The sequence below is a fragment of the Nyctereutes procyonoides genome, unplaced genomic scaffold (genome assembly GCF_905146905.1).
Source record: "Nyctereutes procyonoides isolate TBG_1078 unplaced genomic scaffold, NYPRO_anot_genome, whole genome shotgun sequence".
Classification (NCBI taxonomy): domain Eukaryota; kingdom Metazoa; phylum Chordata; class Mammalia; order Carnivora; family Canidae; genus Nyctereutes; species Nyctereutes procyonoides.
In genome coordinates, this window is record NW_026575049.1 from 59,494,281 (window position 1) to 59,513,824 (window position 19,544).

Below are 19,544 nucleotides of genomic sequence, written 5' to 3' on the forward strand. Positions count from 1 at the left end.
GGATCCCCATGAGTCATGGTTCATAACTTTGTTCTACAGACAGATTTTATATGAATTTAATTGTATAGTTTTGTTCTTTTACTTTTAAATCCCTTACTAATTTAAAGTTCATTCTTTTACATGACATGAGGTATGGACCCAATTTTATCATTTTCTAAATGATTTGCCAGTTTTTCCAACACTGTTTTAAAAAAAAAGTTGGTCCAGTGTTATTAGAAGCCACCTTTATTATATACTAAACTTCCATGTGTACTTGAGTTCATTTTTGTACTTTTTTTTTTTTTAACTTTTATTTATTTATGATAGTCACAGAGAGAGAGAGAGAGAGGCAGAGACACAGGCAGAGGGAGAAGCAGGCTCCATGCACCGGGGGCCCGACGTGGGATTCGATCCCGGGTTTCCAGGATCGTGCCCTGGGCCAAAGGCAGGCGCCAAACCGCTGCGCCACCCAGGGATCCCCATTTTTGTACTTTTTTATAAAGATTTTATTTATTTATTCATGAGAGACAAAGAGACCAGGGAGGGGAACAGAGGGAGAAATGGGTTCCCTGATGTGGGACTTCATTGCAGGACCCTGGGATCACAGCCTGAGCCAAAGGCAGACACTTAACCACTGAGTCACCCAGGTGCTCCATTTCTGTACTTTGAAACTGAATCCTTCCGGTTTGTCTTATTATGTTTCATCATTATACTAGTGAATCAATTTCTTAGGCTTTGTAATGTATTTTAATATCTGGTGATCCTTAGTGCCTTAGCTTTTCTTTTTCCGTATTATTCTATTCATGATTTTCTATATTATTTTGTTTAGCTCTACTTAAAAATACTTGTTGGCATTTTTATTAGAATTTTAATTAACCTGGCATCTTTATGATGTAGAGATGTTCTTCAACAAAGAATGTTTATGTATTTTGTCATTTTTTTCATTTGTATTTTCACTCTATCCTCACATTAACTTTTTCACAATTCTTGCTACGCTTATTTCTAGATAATATACCACTTTTGTTGGTATTGTCACTGCTCTTTTACTATACTACGTTATCTTCTAAGTTATTTTTGTTTGTATATATGATTATTGATTTCTGTGCATTTATTCTATATCCTATCAATTTGCTGGCTTTGAGGTCATTTTAGTAATGATCCTTTAGGGCTTTCTTAGGAAATGTTTCATATGCAAATAGATACAGTTGTCTTTCTCTTCCAGATCTTATATCTCTGATTTATTTTGCCTAATTGTATTGCTAGTACATCTAGTATGTAGGAAATAGTAAGGAAGATAGTGATTATCCTCACCTCTTCCTAATCTTAGTGGAAATGCTTGAAATTTACTCCATTAAATGTGATACTGGCCTCAGGACTAAGATTTCTACATGTGTGTATGTGAGTTTGTGTGCTTCTGTGTCATTATAGTCATATTAAGGAAAGCACATCAGTTCCTATGTTCTTGAATGGATATTTTGTTTCTATGGAATGAGAACTGAATTTTACCAAAGATTTATTTAGGATGTATGGAAATAATCATATGTTTTTCTCAGATCAGTTAATATGGTGTGAGATATTGCTGTGCTTTTAATATTGAACTAACCTTACTTTCCAGGAGTAAATCCCACTGTTATAGTATATTATTTACTTGATATGGTATTGAGGTATGTTTGCTAGGATTTTATGTAGTATTTCCGATAGGTATTTACAAGTGATATTGTCCTGTAATTTTCTATTTTTGTACTGTTTTTATCAGCTTTAGGTATCAACATTCTATTTCATAAAAGAAATTTGGAAGTTTTACTTCATTTCCTATGTTCTAGAAGTATTTCTATTAATACTGTTTGTTTTTCTAATATGAAACTATCTGGTTCTGTTTTTCTGTGAGTCAGTTCCTCATAACTCTCCTTTTTCCCATGGAAATGTTTAAGGTTTTTATCTCTACTTGGGTCAATTGTAATAGTTAACCATTTTGTCCACTTTTTCCAATTTATTTGTATCGTGTTAGGCATTGTAGCCTCTTACGACTTTCAGATTCCTTCTACTTCAGGGGTTGTTTCCTTCTAGTTTTTTATTTTTGCTTCCTTTTTTAAAAAGTTCTTTTAAGATTTATTTTTTTAAAGATTTATTCATTCATGAGATACACGGTGTGGGGGGGGGGCGGTGGGCAGAGACACAGGCAGAAGGAGAAGCATAGTTCATGCAGGGAACCTGATGTGGGACTTAATCCTGGGTCCCTAGGATCATGCCCCTGAGCCCAAGGCAAACGCTTAACCACTGAGCCATTCAGGTGTCCCGCTTCCTTTTTCTGCCTTAATGAATGTATTTTTCAACTCACTTGGATTCTGATTTATTAATAAGATACATTTTCCTTTATCTTCTCATTAATGTCTGATTTTGCCTTTATTATGTCATTTTTTGTGCTCTTTTAATTCCACCTTTTTTTCTTTCTCATGGCCTTTAGTTTCAGATCTATTTCATTCACTTTCAGTAATTTTTTTTTACTTCTCTAAGTGTTTAAGGCTCTTATTTTTCCTCTGATCACAGCTTTATATTGTACTCATAGATTTTAATGTTTTTTATTATTTTTTAAAGAACGTTTTGATGTCTTCTTCAAAAGGTTGTCTATTAGAAGATTTTAAAATTTTCACATAGAAGGACCGTTTTAAAAAAATTTGTTATTAAACTCTAGACTTGTGACAAGATGGTCAGGATATCGTTTATGATAATGTTACTCTTCAGAATACACTGAAACTCTTACTGGTGACTGAGAAGATCAGTTTTTGTCTGTATTCCATGTCTATTTGAGGAAAAGGACTAAGGTCTGTATTTTCATGTGCAAAGTTTAATATCTGTCCAAAAGATCTACCTTATTGACTGTATTTTTATGTCATCTATATCTTTACTTAACTTTTGTTCACTTGATTTGTTTTGTATCAAGAGTGATATTTAATAATCTTCTCTTAGGGGCACTCTGGTGGCTCAGTCAGGTCTTCATCTTGGAATCATGGGCTCCCTGCATTAGGCTCCATACTGGGCGTGGGGCCTACTTAAAAAAAAAAAAAAAAGAATTTGTTTTCAGTGTGTTTCCATGTTGCCTCTAGGGCCAGAATCATGCATTCCTATAGTTTTTGTTTCGTGAAGATCATTGCTGTGCTGCTTGGTAAATATTCATTATTTATATTTGCTCTGCTACATATATGTTTTCTTTGATCTGATGTTCTTTAAGGTTTCTTTTTTTTGGGGGGGTACTTTTTATGAGAGCTCATGTTTATTAATAGTGATTGCCTTGCTAACTATACTTTTTAAAGATGCTTTTAACTCATTTTGTGTCTGTATTTAATCCTTTACTGCTACTCTGATAGTCTTTTATGGTCATTGTTTACTTCTTACTACTAATTCACTATTGCTTGTTTTACTTTTCTCTTTCCCTTATGTTGTCACCTTAGTTTCTAGTTCTACCACGTTATCATGTCAGGGCATCTATCATTTGTATATTCTTCATTTATCACCAGCCTTGTTTTGCTCTTGGATATAATTAAATTTATTAAATGTTCACTTTTCTGTCCTTTTGCTAAAGCTACCCAGTTATCTTTAGATTGGATGAAACTAATCTTCCAGTAGATTGCTCAGGAAATGCCTGTGGATACATTTTTTTGCATGTGTAAAACTTTTTCAATAGCATTGATCCTTGCAGGATAGCATGGATGGGTTTAAAATATTTAGTACATACTTTTTCTTCTTGAATCTCTTGAAAGTGTTGATCTGTTGCTTCGTTTTTCATGTTGCTTTTAACAGATCTGCTGGTAGTTTAATTCTCTTACCAAAGTATGTTATTTTCCTTTTTGCCTTGTTGCCTTTGGGATTTTTCTTTTCTTTATTAATAATGTCTGATGGTTTTACCAGTATATGTTTAGAGTAGATCTTGTATTGGTTTTCCCAGGTATCTGATGGGCTCTTTTGATGTGTAGATTGAGCCTCTTATTTCTAGAAAGTTTGTTGGATTGTAGTTTTAAATAATAATTCACCCTTCATGTGTGTTTTGAATTATAATTATGGGAAAGGAACTTGAGCAATAAGCTGTTTAATGAGGAGAAAAAAACAAGTGGAAAAAGAGATTCAAGAATAGAGAGAATTGTTGAATGATGTGGCAAGCAGAAAAAGCAAGAAAAGTTGACATTTATACAGCCAGTTGTAAGGACCGAGATAAAAATAGGAAATACATTCAAAGAGGTGTTGCATAGGAACAACAACCATCTTAGTTAAGGTGGAACGAAAGGGTCCTAACAGGGATGACAGTCAAAGTAAAGTTCTGGATAGCTTTTTGAAGGCACACTTGATGTTCTAGCCATTTTCATCTTATTATGTTTTTTTTTTTTAATGCTCCAAACACTACTCAGATAGGAATCAGTATTTTTCCTTAAGATCAGACAAGTAACCTCATTGAGAGTCAAAATAGCTCATTGTAGGTTATTTTATTCTTTTTCCCTATGCTTTTGTTAGAGTATGAACATTTTTTGGTAGTTCATCTGGGACTCTCTAAATTTGGAATTTTGAAGACTCTCGAAGTATACACCATATACCTTCTTTCATTTTTTGTTGAAAGAAAAAAAACACTGTGGAAAAGTCTCATTTAAAAAAATTTGTGATTTCTTATGTACTTCTTTACATAATCTCTATTTTAATAAGATTTCTTTAAAAAATCTGTTTAGACAGAAGACTAAAGAAAATGCTTCAGTGGTAATAATTGTATTCAGTAGAAGAAAAGGAAAGAAATCAAGTATATTGGTTTGGTTAAAAAAAAATGGTTTAAATTACAAATTAAAATTATATTAAGAAACATCTACCTCCAGAGGAGGTACATCTTCAGAAAAGACAATTCAAGTCAATCACAACTATATTTTGTACATTTACTATTTTTTAGTGTAAAAGGCCACTTTGTTGATCAGAAGGACATTATTTTTTAAATTTTTATTTAAATTCCAATTAACATACAGTGTAATAATAGTTTCAGGTGTACAATATGGTGGTTCAGTACTTCCATATATCATCTAGTGCTCATCACAACAAGTGTACTTGTGTAGGAGGGAGGGGAGAGGGAGAGAAAGAATGTTAAGCAGGCTCTGCACCTAGCACAGAGCCCAACTCAGGGCTTGATCTCATGACCCTGAGATCATGACCTGTGCCCAAATCAAGTCGGATGCTTAACCGACTGAGCCACCCAGGTGCCCCGGACAAGTGCACTCCTTAATCCCCATCACCTATTTCACCCCGACCGATCTCCCCTCTGGTAACCATCAGTTTGCTCTCTATAGTTAAGAGTCTGTTTCTTTCTCTTACTGTCTTTGTTCATTTGTTTTGTTTCTTAAATTCCACATGTGAGTAAAAGCATTGGTATTTGTCTTTCTCTGACTGATTGACTTCACTTGTCATAGTACTCTCTAGCTCCACCCATGTCATTGCAAATGGCAAGATTTCATTCTTCTTTATGGCTGAGTAATATTCCATTTTATATATAAAATTTGTATGTATATAATTTTTGTGTATAAAGTATATATATATATTTATACATACACACACATCTCCTTTATCTTTTCATCAGTCATTGGAGTCTTGGGCTGTTTCCATATTTTGTCTATTGTGGATAATGCTGCTATAAACATTGGGCTGCATGTATCCCTTTGAGTTAGTGTTTTTATATTCTTTGGGCAAATACCTAGTGCAATTGCTGACTTGTAGGATAGTTCTATGTTTATCTTTTTGAAGAATTTCCTTAGTGTTTTCCAGAGTGGCTGCACCAGTTTGCATTACTACCCACAGTGCAAGGAGGGTTCTTCTTTCTCTACATCCTCACTAACACCTGTTGTTTCTTGTGGTGTTGATTTTAGCCATTCTGAAGGTGTGAGACGATATCTTATTGTAGTTTTGATTTGCATTTCCCTGATGACCTGTGATATTGAGCATCTTTTCATGGAAGCACATCATTTTTCAAGCACCACCTTATATATCCCTGCTTTTACACGAAGACTTTCTGGATGATTCTGGTTTATAATGATTTCCTTTTCCATTTTCCTTTGGCTTCTAATATATATTTTAAATACATAAGCCCTCAAGTCTCAGTTATCTTATGTTCTGAACTAGAATGGACTTCTTGAGGCTTATAGATAGGTTTACTTCTCTTCTTTTGTATTCCTCATAGTACTTAGGTTAGTGTTGCTTTTGTAATTACCCTTCAAGAAGTACTTTATTGATTCCTCAGGAGGTGAGGCCAGCCTTGATGCAATGCCTGCCATCTCACTTGTACCCAGAACACCCTAATTGTTCAGGTTCTCCACCCTACCACGCTCCATGTGTTTTTGTCCAAAAGCTTCCTGCTATGTCAAAGAGAAAGGCCCTCATAGGTAGAGAGAACAGTTCTGAGTGTCAACAAATGGAGGAATAAGTATGGCTTTGGAAACCTGTGGTTTTTAAAAACACTTACATGACTATTAGGACTTGTGTTGGACTGAAAGTCAGACCCTGAGATTCCAGACTCAGCCCTGACCCCTCAGCAGGATGGCAGCCTTCAGCAAATATTTTAACCTGTGAGGACTTTAGCTCTCCAGTCTATAAAATGTTAGACTTCGGGTGATTTCAAAAATTCCCTGTAGCTCTAAAATTCTGTGATTCTCTGAAAATATGTTTCCAGATGCTTAATGTTCATTGCAGAAGGTAATGTTTCTTATAATGTTTCCAAAGTGTCCATCTTGTGTTGAATAGTGAAGGAAGTTAAAAAGTTTAAATTTAGAAAAAAATTTAATGATCTGGGAGCAGGAATTGTAGTACCTGACCTGTATCTGGTGGCAAAATGCTCACTATGATCCATAGGGTAGGGTCATAAGCCTCATTAAAGCTACTTGTTCACTGTTTGCTAGAGGGAATTCTAACATAATCCATTTATCAGTTACTTGTAAGATGGAGTGTGAAAGTGTGTTTATAGGAATTTTGCATGGTATATTCACATAATATGGTATGATTTTTAGAGATAGCATTTCCTTTTTTGAATATATATATATATAATTTAGTCCTGATGATGCACCCTTGTATTTCATTATCTTTGGAGTAGTGTTGTATATCTTAACTTGATGTTACCATAATATCATTGGATGATATAGCTGGTAAAGCTACTTTAAAGTATTTTGGTATTACACGGATGGGGTTATACCTTAGATTAAATAGCGTGGTGTGTTTATAGTCACTTATGACGTGCAATAACGTGTATGTCTTTCTTCTTTGTGAAGTTCTGGTATATATTTTTAGTTGAGCAAAAGGACTTTGAAATTTATTCCTATGATTTTAGTTATTTGAACTTTTAAAATTTTATGAGCTTTATATTATTTGGTCTCAACGTAATTTGTCATATGAATATGTGTTTTTAAGATTTAATACCTTGTGTGTATCTTTACCCATAGATCAGTTTTATAAATTTACTATTTGGGATTCTTTCAGTATGATTTGTCAAATTAAAAACAAAGTCAGCTCCAAACTTTATTTCTATCTAACATTCTGTAATGTGTTAATGCTGCTATGTTTTACTGCACTTCAATTTATTGAATTACTTTAAAATTGTTTAAGTAATCAAATGTATTTTAGCTCTGTTATCTGATATTGGTGTTCCTGTTATCAAAATTTATTCTTAACATGTGTATATTAAGATGTCTGATTTTAAATCAGATTAGATCCATATAAAAAGAAAAAAATTCTTATTCAAAATGCTACACAAATGACAGTAATATGAATATAGGCTACTAGAGTCTTATTGGAAGGTGGTGATGAGTGGAAAATATTGAAGAAAACAGCATAATAATTATGATTTAGGAGCCATGGTCTCCATATTTAAAATTAATATTTTGTGAAGCTTATTTCCCACTGCTGGGACTCTGAGACAAGTGAGAACCTAGTAAGTAGATAATTGTGCCTCTAGGAGGATACAGGTTTTTTTAACCTTTTATTTTGAAAAATTTGAAGCATACAGAATAATAGAGAATTTCTGATACCCATGACTTTGACTTAAAAATTAACATTTTGAAATTTTATCTATTTTTTGGCTGAAAGGTTTTAAAATAATTAGAGATATCATGAGATTTTATCTCTAAATACTTATGTATGCATTTCCAAAAATAAGGACAATTCACCATATTATCACCATGCTAATACTTAACAAAATCACATCATTCCTCAATGTCAAGTACAGTTTATATCTACTTTCTCCGTTTTCCTAACATTCACAAGAAAATACAAATACAGACAATTTTTATTTTAATTGTGCTTAAGCTCCTTTTTCCTTTTTTAAAAATTATTTATTGCAGTAGACTTCTCTGCTATAACTTCCTTTTCTGTAATCGAAGTCACCTAGGTCATGCGATCTCTTTGACTCCCTTTTAGTTCTCATAGCCTCTGACTTTCTGGATAGAACTGGTTGTAAGCTACAAATCTGATTTAGGAAATTATTGGTACAGAACCAGGTGAGCATGATTTCTTCCAGTTGAATGTCCATCAGGAGAGCAAATCTCTAGTTTTGTATATAGGAAGATAGGGATTATGTTTTATTCACTGATGTGTACCCAGTGGCTGGCACAGAGCATGGCATACAATAAGCACTCAATAAATAAATGATGAATGAACAAGAAGTAAGTGAACAGGTTAATACGTAAATGAATTGATTAATTAGTTATTCAATTTTCAGTAGTAACATAAAGTGAACCGAGTAGAGCTGGATGTACTATAGCCACATATAGCAACTAAGGCATCTGTACCTTTCTTAAATTCCTATTGAGAGAAATCTGTCCAGTGTCAAAAAGGTCATTAGTATTTTATATAGCCATTACCAGTGTTTTTTTTTTTTAATGGATAGAGCTCTGCCAGCATATTCATGAAGAGAAACCAAAATATGGGGCTGCTATGGGTTAAATTGCATCTCCTCAGAAAATGTTGAAGTCCCAACCCCCAGTATCTGTGAATGTGACCTTATTTGGAAATAGGTTAAGATGAGGTCATTAGGGAAAGCTCTAATCCAGTACAGTTGAGGTTATAAATGGGAAAACTTGGACATAGAGACAGACCAGACATGAATAGAGGAAAGACAATGTGAAGAGACAGGAAGAATGCCTTGTATAAAGCTGGAGCACCTGAGCTCACCAGAAGCTAGGAGAGAGGCATGGAGCTGATCGTCCCTCACAGTGCTCAGGAGGGACCAACCCTGACAACACCTTGATGGCAAACAGGTAGCTGTGAGGACTGGGAGACGATACATTTCTGTGATTGCTACCCAGTTTGTGGTACCTGGTTAGAGCAGCAGCCCTGCGAAACTAATAGAGGGACATGGACAAATCTTTAGTTGGAAGTCGAGATAATAAATTTTCCAAACAATTTTAATAAAAATCTCAGGATAGCATTTTCTTTCATACAAGATGCTAACACTTTACCATGAATACCAGTTTATTTTGACCATATGTGGGCAGTAGGATAGGGGGAAAAATGGAAAGGGGGAAAAGTGAGAACAGAGGGGAGAGAAAAGTCCCCTCTTTTATTTTGCCTAGGGCCTCTCTGGACTGAGCCAGATCAGCTAGTGTTTCTAATATGATTTATTCTCACACACAGGATCTCCAGGCAGTTAATTTTTGCCCATGTGTGGTGGGCTCTTCATGATAATAGACTGCTTGTTTATTCTGGAGCTAAATGTCCTTGTTTAGAATCAGAAGATTTAAAAAAAAAAAGGGTGATGGGGCATCTGGGTGGCTCAGTCCATTAAGCATCTGCCTTCAGCTCAGGTCATGATCTCAGGGTCCTGGGATCGAGCCTCATGTCAGGCTCTCTGCTTAGCAGGAGTCATCTTCTCCCTCTCACTTTCCCCTCCCCCCAAAAATAAATAAAATATTTTTAAAACAATTTAAGTTTAAAGAAGGTTGGTTTACCATCTTCTCATCTCAGGCAAAAGGTTTATTTTTTTAAAGATTTTATGTATTTATTCATGAGAGACACACAGAGAGAGGCAGAGACACAGGCAGAGGGAGAAGCAGGCTCCATGCAGGGATCCCGACATGGGACTCAATCCTGGGACTCTGGGATCACGCCCTGAGCCAAAGGCAGACGCCCAACCGCTGAGCCACCCAGGCATCCCCAAAAAGTTTAATAGAAGAAGATGGCAACTATTTGAATCTATTCAATATAGATTCAGTGTAGAAATAGTTAAGGGTGTGAGCTCCAGAATCAGACTCCCTCCCTGGCTTTGAGCTCTGGCTCTGCCCCTTATTAACTATTTCCTTTGCCATATTATTTCATCTGCCTGTGCTTCTGTTTCCACATCTGAAAATAAGGATAATAGTCCCTCCCTCAAGAGGGGGAAGAATAAAATGATTTAAACATATGAAAGACCTAGACAAATATCAGGCACATAAGAAGCACTTAGTAGGTAACATTACTAGAAAGTAATTTCATTATTTTTATACTCATGATGAAAGAATGCCATATCTTCATTTTCCAAGAATTCTTTAGATTTATGAAAAAGACATAATGGTGTTCTGGTTAGATATTAAGAAGTTGCTAATAAATTGGATTTATTAAGTGTAGTTCTGCCGAGGTGTGTAGATGTGTAGTTTGATATGATAGACATCCTTCCAGTTGTAGGGACCAGAACATCCAGGGTCTGTCTTCTATATAAGGGAAAATATTTCACATTTTAGGAGTGTATGTGCACTGTAAATATAGGATGGCCCATTTAACAAATTACCTATTCCCAAGAATATGGTTCCCAAGACAGTTAGTGCTGTTGAAAAATTAGTGTTTTCCTATAATCAATGCATGCTTTATTGAATGCCTACTGAATCCCACTGGTCATATTATTTGTATTTCTAAAGGCCAGATGCATATACGACCAAAGAATGTTTGAACATCCTGATTCACGAAAGGGGGTTCATTTGTTGTTTGTTTTTTAGTTAGTATGGGAAAATGGTACTTTTGGATTCTGAGTCACCTCATTAAGCTGCATAAATTGGATGGGTTAAGATGTAACCCCATTTTAGAGGCTGTTCAAAAACTGTGGAACCCCAGGGGACTGTATGTATGAATGGCATTGGTGCTGGCAATCTCAAATGCTGTCTTTGAAATCAGGGGAGTTTTTAGTTAATGTAGAACAGGGGGCGGCTATGTTGAATGTTGGTTAGCTGTGTTTTATGTAGATAAAACTTCCATGTGGTGAACGTGTTTATAATATTATATCAATGACAGTCAAATTATATCAGCTAACATTTTGTATCTATTTACAGATATACAAAGCTCTGAGAATGCTTACCTACATGCTGAAAGGTCTTTGGTTCAGATTTTATTTAGACAAAAAGGAAGACCATAAATTGGATGCAATTCAGATTATCGTCCCCATTGCCTGTTTATTTTGTTAAAGGACAGACACAAATTATGTGCTTTGATATCACATTGGAAATTCGGAAGAAAGGATAGGTTCTTTCATATAATTCTTGTAGGTTCTTTCATATAATTCTTGAGAACTTATGTCAGAAGGACAAATTGGAAAGAGACTGTAATTGGAAAGGTTTTCTTTTGTGGGTGAAAGGCATTTTTAGTAAAGAAGCAATTGCTCACATATGATCTATTGAGGGAATTTCCCCCCAAAGTCTGGAAAGCATATTAAGTCACAGCCCTATTTGATCAAATGGGCTTTCACATATTGCTAAAAGAACCAGACTGGAATAGAAAAACAGGTCATGGGCTCAAAATGGGCTCAAAATCATAGGATACTTCTAAATACCTTGGAATTCTGTTATGATGCTTGAATCTATAGCACCATTTAAAGGAGCCATAGACTTGGGCCTGATGGAACAGTAGATGCCTTGAAGAGTTCATAAGAGGCACAGCTTGTCTGCCTTTTCTTCATATGTTAACCTCATGGATGAGTCTTTAAATCTCTCACTCTCAGTGAATATTACATATAAAGGAAACAGGACAAAATTCCAGATTTGAAGTAGAGTAGGTAGTTATGAGATCTAAGAGGGGAAAAAACCTCCAACACATAAAACGGATTTTTTTTTTTAAAGAATAATCGCATGTTGCATCCATCAGGAAACAAACTGCAGACTTTTTATAGCTCAGATAAGGTCAGGCTTTCGTTTTGAAAAATACATCTTCATGCTTATTCTAATAAGCATCATGTTTGAAAGTAAGCTGGCACCTCAAAAGTTGCATTATTTTGTCTAGACTGTATAGTGATAATATGACATTACTGGCAAAAACAAGGTAGGGAAGTTGAAAAACAAAAAAGTACTATACAATAAAAATAAAAAGCACAGATTTATATCAAAATGTAGTAGCATCTCTAAGGTTACATACAGGTTTTTAACAGACACAAGTGATGTTTATGAACATAAACACGCTGCTTACACATTGCATGCTTCATTCCTCTTTCAGCACATAGTGATTTTCATTAGTAAGCATTTAGTTTATTGTGAAGATTTTCACATTATAGTATCTTGTTGGAAAAATAGGGAAATATTATACCCTATTCAAATAAGATAAATGCTGGCTTTTTTTTTTTTTAAAGCCTTTAGAGTTGCTGAATAAGTCTATGTTCTTGATAGAGTTTTAAAAGTGTTTTCTAAATTTCCATTTAAAAAAGTCATGAATAGTGACTGTCTTCCTCCACAGTATAATATCCATCAGTCCCTGATAATGAGAGCTTAACAGACACGTTTCTTGATACAACATGTGTTAAGTAAAAGGATTTAATTGTATAAGTGTAAATTATGAGATATGACAAAAATAGTTCTTAGAAAGGGAATCCCATTTTGGGGGCTGAATATACATCTCTAATGTATAATCAGTCTGCAAGGGGAGGTAAAGTAGTAACGTGAGCTAATGGGTGGCCACACCCCACTGGGCAGTGACATTTGTTCACATTATGTCTTCCTTCTTTCTGTCTCAGCTCCATAACCTCTTGCACCCATTCCCCAGCTGACATTTTTCTTATCCATCACATTAAGTGTTGAGAAATGCTTCCATTTGAGCCAGTCTGACCCCTTGGTACGTAGGACTCCTGGTTGCTTGGGGAGCAGGAAGGCAGCCGATTTGACTCTTGGTGGGAAAGAGGTCCTTTACTTTTTCCATCAACTATGAATATGTCCCTCAATCTTGCATAAACTGAAAGAACCAGGAACTAGTTGGGTTAGAGTGTTAGCCACTAACCAGCCAGTTCACTTTTGGTACAAAAATGAATAAATCATTTTCCTTCCAAACCACCTCTTCCTCCTGTTTTCTTTGTTCACTGAATCCTCACTGGTGTGGAATCCAGCCACATCATTTTTAGAGTTGTCATTGGTCCTCTTTTCCAAGAACCATGGTTCCCCTTTGTCTCCCTTCTTTTGCTCACCAGGGTCCTACTCTGCCCTCCCATTGCTCTTTGCCTGGACTGTTGTTACCCACTCTTACTCTTTGCTACTTTTTCCTCATTATGGTGCTGCCAGTACTGATAATACTATTTCTTGCCAAAAGCCTCTGGTGACTGTCATTTGCATATAAAAATTATGTCTCAGCTTCTTAAAATGGTTTTAGAATCTTTCGGTGTAAGCTGATGCTAACCAGCTTTTCTGACTCGTGATGTATTTCCAATAACCTCTGTACTCTCGACCTACACTAACCCGTGCCCTGGTTTTCCTTCTTGGGTTACCTCTTTTTTGCTGTCCCCATTTGTGGAAATCTTAGATATTTGTCAAGGCCCAACTCAAATGATTCTTTCTCTGAGCCCCTCAATTAGAAATAAACTCTTCTTGCTCTAAAATATTACTGAATTTAAATCTGCTGTACTTTTCTTAAAGTAAATGTTATATTTGAACCTGTAGATGCACTTATATCATCTCTTTTCTCTATGTGAGACATATGGAAAAAAATTCAGCTTCTGATCAGACTGATAGAGGTTCACTTTCAACTTTGCCCCTTACCCTAAGTTTGTTTTGCACAGAGTACCTAACTTTACTCATTGTTTTCTCATCCTCAAGATATCTTAAAATATACCCCTTTTAGGGTCATGAGGGTTAAATGATTTGATTTCTCTAAAGCACTTCATGCTTTCACATGGCAAACACTCAATAAATATGCATTCTTTTTTTTCTTTAAATAAACAATTCTCGATAGTTTATCATGCTTGGCACTCAGGTGTCTACTGAAAAGAATTTACTTCAATTTTTCCAGTTATTACCATCAAGTCAAATCAATAAAAATTTACTTAAGCCTGGGCAGAAGGCCTTAAGAAAAGGTACTGTCATGGATACAAATATGTATACAACATTATCTTGGCCATTTGTCCCTATGGAGCTTATAGTCCATAAATGGGGAGCCAGGGCTTAAATAAAGGAAAAGCTAGGGGTCCTGTGGGTGGCCCAGTCAGTTAAGCATTCAACTCTTGATTTTGGCTCAGGTCATATATCTCAAGGCTGTGAGATTGAGCCCCGCATTGGGCTCTGTGCTGGGCGTGGAACCTGCTGAAGATTCTCTCCCTTTCCCTTTGTACCCCTCCCCACCCCAGGGAAAAAAGAAAAGAAAAGCTAAATAACTCAATTACATTTTTAAGTAGTAAGTCTGTGGGACACAAATGAAAACCCAGTAAGTTTCTTTGTGGTTGAAGGAATGTACATACCAGAATAGGATTCAGGGGTGAGTGGTGAACCTAGGAATTATGAAGTGTGAATCCAAGGTTGTGATAGGAAGCAGAAAAGAGCACGTTGGGCACCCCTAGAGGTGTGCTGGATTGAAGACAAAGGCGCTTCTTCCCATGTAATTCACTGCAAAGAGGACTTATCACAGGGTGTTCTGTAATCATTGGTTCTACCTATCCATTTGGTAAAATAAAGCAGTGTAAGAGCCTTCCCACATTTGGAAACAAAGGTGATGGGAAGTGAAGGTTTAAGTGCAGAACTTGAGAATGTGGCATATATGGATGCAGATCTGGCTGAGTAAAGGGGGAGAATGTTTGAGACAGTCCTGTTCAGTATAAGAATTTTGGGTTCTTCATGGACACCAAAGTCTAATTTGTTTTCATCTTAATTTGTTTAGTGCTTTTAATGAGGGCTATGATTTACAGGCCACCTGTGCCAAATTCAGATCTCAGAGGGTCAATGCCGAGATGGAATTAGGAGTGCAAGGCCTTACAGGGGGAAAGCAAGTATATTACCAAGGAAGTAGGAAAAGAGAAAAAACAGGATTGGACAAGCAAAGCTTTAAGAGTGGGATGTTGACATGACCCATGTGACAGGAAGGGGGGACAGGAAGAATTGGGCTAGGAGAGCTCAGATTGTGATACAGTTCTGACAGGGAGCACCAGAGGGGCTCCTGGGTGGCTCAGTTAAGTGTCCGCCTTTGGCTCAGGTCATGACCTCAGGATCCTGGGATGGAGCCCTTGGGGCTCCCCACTCAGTGAGGAGTCTGCTTTTCTCTCCTTCTGCCCCTCCCCCCTGCTTATATGCTGGCTCTCTCTCTCTCTCTCTCTCTCAAATAAAATCTTAAAAATAATTAAAGTGCATTAGGGAGCTAGATATTTACATTTTCCTATACCTAGTATGATTACAATGCAAATAATTACTTCCTACTTGACCTTGGTACTATTGAGTTTCCCACTACAGGCTTGTCTAGAACTAGGGATATTATATATATTTATACTGAAAGTGAAAAATATTAACTAGTTATTTTTTATTTCATAGAAAAAAGATAATATTTAAAAAGTTAACTGGAAAGCAAGTTTTATTTTAGATTAGGGGTTGGCAAACTTTTTCTGTAAAGAGCCAGATAGTAAATATTTTAGGCTTTTATGAGCTCTGTGGGCCACATATGGGTCTCTGCTGCATATTCTCTTTTCTTCTTTCTTTTCTTTTTTTTTTTATAATCCTATAAAAATGTAAAAATTATTCTTAGCTCAAGGACACACAAAAATAGGACCTAGACTGCAAACCTTATTGTGGATTAAGTTCTGCTTAAACTTATTTTCGACTCCAAAAAAAATTCAGAAATGGACAGAACCCCAAATTCTATACTATTTTAAAAAAGAGAGAATGGACTTTGATATTATATTGGCATGGAATTGAATCCTGCTTCCGTCCTTTACTAGCTCTGACTTGGACGAGTTAATTAATTAATTACTGGGATGCTTGTCCTCCTCATATGTAAAGTGAGACCCAGTGCTACCTAACTGGGAGATTGCCTGTATTTAATGACATACTTTGTGAAAAGTACTTTGCCCAGTGATTATCACATAATAAGAACCTCAACAAATTTTCTTCCTTTATTCCCTTCTTATCTTGTTTGACAGTATCTCCCAGTCTTTTCTTTCTTTCTTTGAATTGTTCTTACAGAATTCTAGATTGTTTTTCTACCACCAAATCTTCATAGAAGCTCTCACTTTGACCTAATTTGTATCAAATTAATTTATAAACATTTTGATACCTTGGGACAAATTATTGACGTACACCAAAATCTCTACTTACCAAATGCAGTCACTCCTAAATTTTTTCAGTAGTGTGTCAAGATCTGTAATACTGATAGATGCTAGCAGTAAAACTTACAAGAATTTTAGAGACTATATTCAGTTCTCATAGAATATAAATATTCTAAGCCATATACTGCCTTAGTAGATAAAAAACAAATTAAAAAAACAGGAGGGGTTATATAGGGTGGTGGAGATAGTTGTTTTATCACTTTGCTCGATAGCATTCCATGATTATTTGAATCCTGCCCACAACTCTATTAAGACCACTGACCGGGGATCCCTGGGTGGCTCAGTGGTTGAGCGTCTGCCTTTGGCCCAGGGCATGATCCTGGAGTCCCAGGACCAAGTCCTACATCAGGCTCCCTGCACGGAGCCTGCTTCTCCCTCTGCCTGTGTCTCTGCCTCTCTCTCTCTCTCTCTCTCTCTCTCTCTGTATCTCTCATGAATAAATAAAATCTAAAAACAACAACAACAACAAAAACCACTGACCATGCACCCAATATTGGAGCACTAAATATATAAAGCATACATTAACAGATTAAAGATTATCACCTATAGACAATAATGCAATAATATGAGGTTCCAGTATCCCATTTTCAATAACCAGTAGAACATCCAGGTGAAAAACAATGAGGAAACATTGGGCTTAAACTACATGTTAGATGAGATGGATTAACAAACATATACAAGTCATTCCATCCAACTGCAACAGAATACACATTCTTCTCAACACACATGGAACATTCTCTAGGATAGATCATAGGCCACAGAATAAATCTTAATAAATTTAAGAAGATTGAAATATCAGGCATCTTTTCCAACCACAACAGTATGAAACTAGAAGTCAATTATAGGAAAATTGGAAACTTCACGCATAGTGGAGATTAAAGAACATGCTCCTGAATTACTAGTATTAAAAGGGACATCAAAGAATACCTTTAGATAAGTAAAAATGGAAATACAACATACTAAAACTTTTGGGATACAAGAAAAGCAGCTCTAAGAGGTAAATTTATAATGATAAATGCCTACATTAAGAAAAAAGATCTTAAGTAAACAACCCAACTTTATACTTAAAGGAACTAAAAAAAGAAGAATAAGCACAAAGTTAGTAGAAGGAAGAAAATAATACATTTCAGAGCCAAAATAAATGAAATAGAGACTAAAAAGACTAGAAAAGATCATTGAAACAGAGATGACTGTTTGAAAGGATCGACAAAATTGGAAAACCTTTAGACTAAAAGAGAAGACCCCAATCAATGAAATCAGAAATGAAAGAGGAGGGATCCCTGGGCGGCACAGCGGTTTAGCGCCTGCCTTTGGCCCAGGGCGCGATCGTGGAGACCGGGGATCGAATCCCACGTCAGGCTCCCAGTGCATGGAGCCTGCTTTTCCCTCTGCCTGTGTCTCTGCCGCGCTCTCTCTCTCTCTCTCTCTCCCCCTCCCCCTCTCCCTCCCTCCCTCCCTCCCACCCTCCCTCTCGCCCTCCCTCCCTCTCTGTGACTATCATAAATAAAAAAATAAAAAAAAAGAAATGGAAGAGGAGACATTATAACTAATAAATTCTAACAATAGTAAGAAACTACTATGAATAATTATATGCCAACATATTATATATGCTAGAAGAAATGGATAAATTTTTAGAAACATGCAACCTACCAATATTGAATCATGGAGAAATAGACAATCTGACCAGACCTATTACTGGTAAGGAGACTTAAGAAGTAATCAAAACCTGTCAACAAGGAAAAGCCCAGGGTCAGATGATGTCATTGGTGAATACTACCAAACATTTATTTTTTTATTTTTCTTATTTTTTTTATGAGAGAGAGAGAGAGAGAGAGAGAGAGAGAGAGAAGGGCAGAGACACAGGCAGAGGGAGAAGCAGGCTCCATGCAGGGAGCCTGACGTCAGACTCGATCCCGGGTCTCCAGGATCGCGCCCTGGGCCAAAGGCAGGCGACAAACCGCTGAGCCAACCAGGGATCCCTCTACCAAACATTTAAAGAATTAATATGAATTCTTTTCAAATTCTTCCAAAAAATAGAAAAGAGACACTTTTATTTATTTATTTATTTATTTATTTATTTATTTATTTACTTACTTACTTACTTACTTACTTACTTACTTATTTTAAAGGAGACACTTTTAAACTCATTTTAAGAAGCCAACATTACTGTGGTATCAAAACCAGACAAGGGTACTACAGGAAAAGAAAATTATAGGCCAATATCCTTGATGGCCATAGATGCAAAAACAGTAAACAAAATATTAGCAAACTGTTTTCAGCGGTACATTAAAGAGGAATATATCATGATCAAGTGGGACTTATTCCTGGGATGCAAGGATAGTTCAACATAAGCAAATCAACCAATGCAATACATCACATTAACAAAATGGGTGCTAAGAATCCCATGATCATGTAAATAGATGCAGAAAAAAATTGACAAATTTAACATCCTCTCATGATTAAAAAGTCTCTAAAAATTACACGGAGAAGGAACATACCTTGGGGCACCTGAGTAGCTCACTTGTTTAAGGGTCTGACTCTTGATTTTGACTTAGGTCATGATGTCAGAGATTGAGCCCTGCATGGGACTCCACACTGGGCATGGCGTCTTCTTAAGATTCTCTTTCTCTCTCTCCCTCTGCCCCCCTCCAAAATAAAAATTAATATTTTTTATAAAGGAACATACTTTAATATAAAAAAGGCCAGTTATGACAAGCCCATAGACAATCATAATCAATGGTAAAAAGCTGAGTGTTCCTCCTTTAAGGTCAGGAAAATGACAAGAATGACTACTCTCACCTTTCATCCCAGGAATAAGTCCCACTTGATCATGATATATTCCTCTTTAATGTGCTGCTGAAATTTGTTTTATTCAAGAATGACTACTCTTACTATTTTTATAGTACCGGAAGTTTTACTTAGAGCAATTAGACAAGAAAAGTAAAGTCATTCATGTTGGAAAGGAAGCAGTAAAATTATCTCTGTGGAGGACATGATATTTTATAGATAGAGAAAACCCTAAAGATTCCACCAAAAG

At 36.0% G+C, this 19,544-nt stretch overlaps 1 protein-coding gene across 1 annotated transcript in view; it reads left to right on the forward strand.

Moving 5' to 3' along the window:
* The window catches only part of VRK2 (VRK serine/threonine kinase 2), a 111,359-nt gene that overhangs the window by 50,182 nt on the left and 41,633 nt on the right, over nucleotides 1-19,544 (forward strand). The window lies entirely within an intron of this gene.